Consider the following 6,104-nt stretch of genomic DNA (forward strand, 5'->3'; position numbering starts at 1 on the left):
TCTACCGCAAGTCTGTTCTGAGCCTGGTGCGGCGGCACACACCCGAATCCCTCTACATGGAAGGCCGAGGCAGGAAAACCATGAGCTTAGGGCCAGAATGGACCATACTGCAAGATCTCCTACCAGGAATGAAAGAAGGACACCCCCCTTGACTTTTTGGTTTGTGTGTGGCCTGTGTATGTGACCCTGCAGCTGTGTGTGTGACCCAGTCACCTTGAAGCCCAATTGATCCTCTCAGCTCCATTCTCAACCAAGTGCTGGGGTACAGGCAATCACTCAGTCATGCCTAGCTTTCTACCAGGGTGCTGGGGATCCAATCTCATGGGTATTACATCAAGCTCCTCCCCCATCGACCCATCTTTGAAGCCCTACGCCTCTGTTTTCACCACAGTGCTTACTCTGTCCCATTAGAGCTCGCCTGTGGACAAGAGGTCTGAGTGGGGGTGCAGACTCAGGGTAATGAGCTGTACATGCGGCAGGTAATACGGGCAAGATTTCCACGGACTCCTTTCCTGAGTTCTTCCTTCTGTCAGGACCTTCATCACGCTCACCAGGGCAGCAGCAGGCCTTTGGCAAATACCCTATTAAAGGAGCCAGATGACCTCTTGCAAGTCCAGAGACAGAAACAGCAGCACTCGGCCTCCTGGCTGCACCCAGGCTCATGAGAGAGCTCGAGGTCAGTGGCTCTGGAAGAGGAGCAGCAGTGTGGCTGCAGGGAACTGCAGGGAGCAAATGCAACCCCATTTTCTGGCTGTGGAAACTGAGACCCAGAGAGAATGGGGGGAAAAAAGAACTCCAGGTTCACCGAGTGTCTCCTGTGCACTGGGCAGAACACCAGGCCTTGTCCACTTGCTGTGAGAGCAGTCGCTGCTCCCCCAGGAGACAGTTGGACCTCTCCAGAGGCTAGGTGACAGTCAAACAGCCTCTCCTGTTCTCTAGCAACAGTAAGCCTTAAACAAGATGGTCAGTGGGCACCTGAGGCACTGCGTGCACCACTGCCTACCTGGGCAGCCTCTCCAGGCACCCACAGGAAAGTTCTGCGTACACTCCTGCCTTCCAGTGTCTCCATCCAGGGACTTCTTTGTTCTTCCAACACTGAGCCTGCCCAGTGAAGCCAGAAGTACGAGGAGTCTGTGCCCTCTACCAGCAAGTGAGGGGTGGCTGGTGGACAAAGGCCCCGCTTCCTTGTCTTTTAGTGGGACAGTTCTGCAGCACATCCTGCGGCTACTTGGCATGAGTTCTGGGTGAGATCAGAGGGATCCTGCCATCCACACTACCCTTTACTGTCTATGTACCCAGGCCACCTTCATAATCCTTCCTCATTTGGCTTTAGGGCACAGCCAGCCCCAAACAATGTCATTTTACTGTGGGTGTTTTGCCTGCATGTCTGTCTGTCCATCACGCGCATGCCTGGTACCCAGGGAGGTCAGAAGAAGGTGTTGGATCTCCTGGAACTGAAGTTATAGAGAATTGTAAACTACCATGTTGGTGCTGGGAATAGAACTCATGTCCTCTGTAAGCATAAGAGTTTTAACCAGTGAGCTATCTTTCTACCCTTTGTTTTGTTTTTCTGAGACAGTATCTCACTACGTAGCCCTGGATAGCCTGGAGCTCTATGTAAACCAGGCTGGCCTCAGACACACAGAGATCCATGTGCTGCAGCCTCCCCAGTGCTGGGGTTAAAACACAACCACCATGGCTAGCTCATACTATCATTGTAAAGCCTAGTACTCAGCCAGGCCTGATGAACAGTGCACGTGGGAGGCAGAAGCAGGCAGATCTGTGTGTGTGTGAGGATAGCCTGTTTCAGGCCAGCCAGGGCTACATAGTGAAACCCTATATTAATGGAAGGAAGGAAGAAGGAAGGAACAAAGGAAGGGAGAGAGAGAGAGGGAGAGGGAAAGAGAGAGAGAGAGAGAGAGAGAGAGAGAGAGAGAGAGAGAGAGAGAGAGGAAGAGACAGGGGGAGAAGGAGAGGGAGAAGGGGAGAGAGAGAACTAATTATAAACAAAATCCAGTACCCACAGTTGGCCTTCAGTGGATGTTGTCCACTTTGATGTATTTTCCTTTTTTCAGAATTCGACATCTTTAAGGATGCAGCCCCAGGAGAACTATGGCTGGCTTGTCAGCATCATCCAGGATCAGGTAAGAGCCAGGGGCTGGGGCATAGTGAGGGGAAGGGGTCAGAGCCACAGGTCAACACATAGTATGGCTTCTAGAGCAGCTTCCATGTTCATTTTTCCACCCTGTGTTCAAATCATGTGCTCCAGCTCAGAGGTCTACAGCTAACATAGTGGGTCCAAGTTTTAATTGTTTGTAGCAAACAACCTGCTCTCTCCCTCTTCTTTCAGGTGGCCCTGTGGTCAGCTAGACCAGAGGTGAAGTTCCCCTGAACCCAGGTGGGGGGACTAATCCAGGCCTACCTGCCCTCCAAGCTGGCTTGTGTGGCCTCCCATCCTCTCAGTCCACCTACCTGGCCACTATTCTGAACTGAGATCTGGGATCTGGTCAAGACTGTTAGCCCACCCCATATAAGCTAGTGTGTTCTGTCACTGGGAGCAGCAGGCATGATGATGTAGTAGCCTCTAGCCAGGGTCTGTTGGACCTGTATGCAAACAGCTTTGCCACCTCCCTGTATGCAAATCCTACATTCTTCTGTGTGGTACTGGTGCATGCCTTCCATTTACAGTGAGCCCTTCAGGGTGGGGGTCCTGGGACCCTCAGGTAGCTCCATACTAAGGTATGACAAAGAAACTCAGTTCCTGTCTGCCAGCAGAACCAGCTTGGAGAACAGTGTTCACCTGGGCAAGGCCAGCAGTTTTCACAGTTCACGCCAACTGAAGGAGTCAGATGCAGGGTCTACAGAGCTCCTCTGTCTCTGGCCAGTATCATGTCAGTCATGAGCAGTGCCCAGTGGTAGCTTTGAACAGCAGTTGTCTACATCTAAAAAAATAAAAAAAAATAAAAAAAAACATGGAAAATAAGTAATCATGACTCAATACTTGCAATTTGGGTTCAAAATCCTCCAAAGCATGGGAAAAAGAATTAAGGTGGTGTGGGGTTTTTTGTTGTTTTTTGTTTTCTGAAAATTTCAGAGAGTCTTGCCATGTTGCTCAGGATGGTCTTGAACACTGGCCTCATGAGATCCTCTCACCTCAGCATCTGAGTGGCAGAGGCTATGGGAGTGCATCATCATGCCAGGTGTGCAGGGGATTAGTAACAGTGAGATTGGGAAGAAATAAAGTCCCCAGTGGTCACCATGAGTTGCGCACTGCTGGGAATGGCCACCAGGGAGAAAAAAAGGCATGCGGGGGGAGGGGGTGTAGATTGGGCCTGTTATGCTTTGAATATGAAATGTCCCCATATATTGAAGGTCTGATCCCCGTGTGTGGTGCTATTTTGGAAGGTGCTAGACACTTCAGCAGTACCTAGCTGGAGAAAGCAGGTCACTGAGGGTGCAGGGGTGTTGGGGTGTCTCTGGGGGATACATCTTGTCCTGACCCCTTCCTGTCTCTCTGCCATTTCCTGGATGCTAGGAGACAGAAAGCTCTCCTCCCTCACCAGCTGCTATGATGCTGTGCCTAGCCTTAGACTCCAAGCAGTGGAGTCAGCTGACCATGGACTGAAGCTCTTAACTCTTTCCTCTGTTTCTCTTTCCTCTGTTCTTTCAGTGGTGAAAACCTACTAATACAGGCTGGGGGCACCCACATCAAGCTGTGCAAACCGTTTCCCCCATCCTCACTAGGATAGATGACCTGAGGGATGGTTACATCCCCATTGTAGAGATGAGCAAACTGAGTTTCCCAGGGGCTAAGTTACTTGCTGTGGGTCAAAGTCAGGAAGAGATGAACCAAGGTCTGCTTCATTTTAAAAGTATCTAAAAAGGAAAAAAGAGTGCACCACCAAAGGGTTTGCCAAGCCATTTTGACTTGAGTTCTTGTGGAAAAGAGGGAGACCAAGGCCCCCTGCCAGGTCTGGAGGCCAGGAACATTGCTGCCTTCCACACCTAGAAGGCTTGGCTCACAGCAGCTCACAGAGATGCTTCAGTGAATTCCTGAAGATCCTGGAGGCATGAAGGGACAATTCTATCAGGAGACGGGAGAGCCCACCCCACGAGCACTTGAAGCCCCTAGTTTCTGTGCATATGGACTGGCTACCTAGGATCATTCTGTTTTGGTCTGTTTTTGAGACAGCCTCCCAGGTACCCCAAGCTACCCTCAAACTTCCCATGTAGCCAGGAATAATCGTGATCTGATCCTCCTGTCTCCACTTTCCAAGTACTGGGGTTACATGTGTGTACCTGGCTGGGTGCAGTAGATACTGTTTTGCAATCTAATTGTAGAACTGTTCTTAAACACAGGTGGGGGGAGAGAAAATAACAAAGCAGCTACCAGGGAACCAACACCTGCATTTCCCAGATCATTTCAAATCTTCTCTGTAACATAATACAAGTGCAGTTCTGGCAGTCCACACCCCCCTCCCCCCACCACTCTCACCTTCCTGGCCCTGTCCCACTCTGGTCCATCTCTCTCCACCAGTCAGCTCTGTGCTTGCAGCTGGGCTATCTCAACAGAAAACATTATTTTGGAGTTTTATAATTCCCAAGTACTGTCCCTACCCCCAAATCTTACTTTTATTGGTTTGTGTGTGTACACACTAGAGGACATCCTGTGGGAGCTGACTCCCTCCACCATGTGGGTCCCAGGGTTCAAACTCAGGTTGTCAGGCTTGATGGCAAGCACCGTTAGCTGCAAAGTGATCCTGCTAGCCCTGTACTTGTCCTGTTACTATGTGCAGTTATTTCCATTATGACTTTGAAAAACATTTACTCTATGCTGGTACATGGAGACCTGATCCATTCATTTTACCTACAGACTGATAGCCCACTGGGATCTAGGATACAGACTGATAATCCACTGGGATCTCCACTGGAACTAGGTATGGCGGAGCAGGTCTTTAACTTAGCATCCACGAGGCTCTAGAATCAGTCTCCAGCACCAAAACAAAACAAAGAGAAAAACAAACAAAAAAGAACTGCTTTTTTTCTCATTCTGTTTTTTCATAGATTTTAGCCTTCGCTGTGTCACACCATACAGAAACAGTCTTTACATAAACCACCAGGTGTGTTCACATGTCATATAACCTTTAAAACAATTAACACGTGTTTGGAACGTGTGCCCCCTTACATGTTATTGGTGGCTCAGAGGCTTAGTTTCTGACTCTAACCTGGGTAAATACAGTGGCGTGACTCCCTGTGGATTCCTGGCACCTGTAAAGCACTTCGGTTCTGCTACGTCTCAGGTAGTCTACCTTCAGGAGGTGCTGAGTACCCTGTGTGTTGGGAACATGGTGGATAGGTGAGGCCACTCAGCCTCTGGCTATGCTTCCAGACTGAGCAGAGGGGCAGTGGCAGAATAACTCGGGATGCTAATTTGTGCCACTCAAAGAGAAGTGAGCTCTTTGTTGGACTGCTGAGGCCTTCAGGTCACGTACAGGTCCTGAGTGTCCCCCTGCCGTTGCACTATCACACAATGGCAGTGCCCAACTCTATCCCCACAGCCTGCAGAAAACCAGGCATCTTCACAAGGAACTGGCCAGCTGACAGAACCCACCCACAAAGTGTGATGATCTCATGAATTCCAATCAGTCCTATTTTACACTCACCTATACCTTGCCAGGCACAGCAAACTTGAGCTCTCAAGTAACCAGGTGACAGGAGACTGTTTGGCATCTTGGCATTATAGACACATTTGCCCAATATTCAGGATAATTAATCCCACTAATAGGCAGGCTGCCCAGATTCTATACTTGAGGAAGGTGAAGAGGAAGGCAACCCACCCAGGACAGGGGATGTCAGTTGCCTCTGAGTGGCCTAATCTACTGTCTAGGTATCAAATATCAAAAATGGTAGACAGAGAGAGACATGTGGGAACTGCCCTAGGCTCTTCCCCTTAAGTGGGACCTCTCTGAGCCTTCCAGGAATGAGCAAAAGCATTGCTTTTTGAAGCTTCTATCGTTGGGGCTAGGGAGTGCCCGTCTTTTCTACAGGCTCAAGCCCTGCTCCCGACTCTCTTAGCACGGTGATCTCCATTTCTATAACATCTA

The sequence above is a fragment of the Arvicanthis niloticus genome, chromosome 5 (genome assembly GCF_011762505.2).
Source record: "Arvicanthis niloticus isolate mArvNil1 chromosome 5, mArvNil1.pat.X, whole genome shotgun sequence".
Classification (NCBI taxonomy): domain Eukaryota; kingdom Metazoa; phylum Chordata; class Mammalia; order Rodentia; family Muridae; genus Arvicanthis; species Arvicanthis niloticus.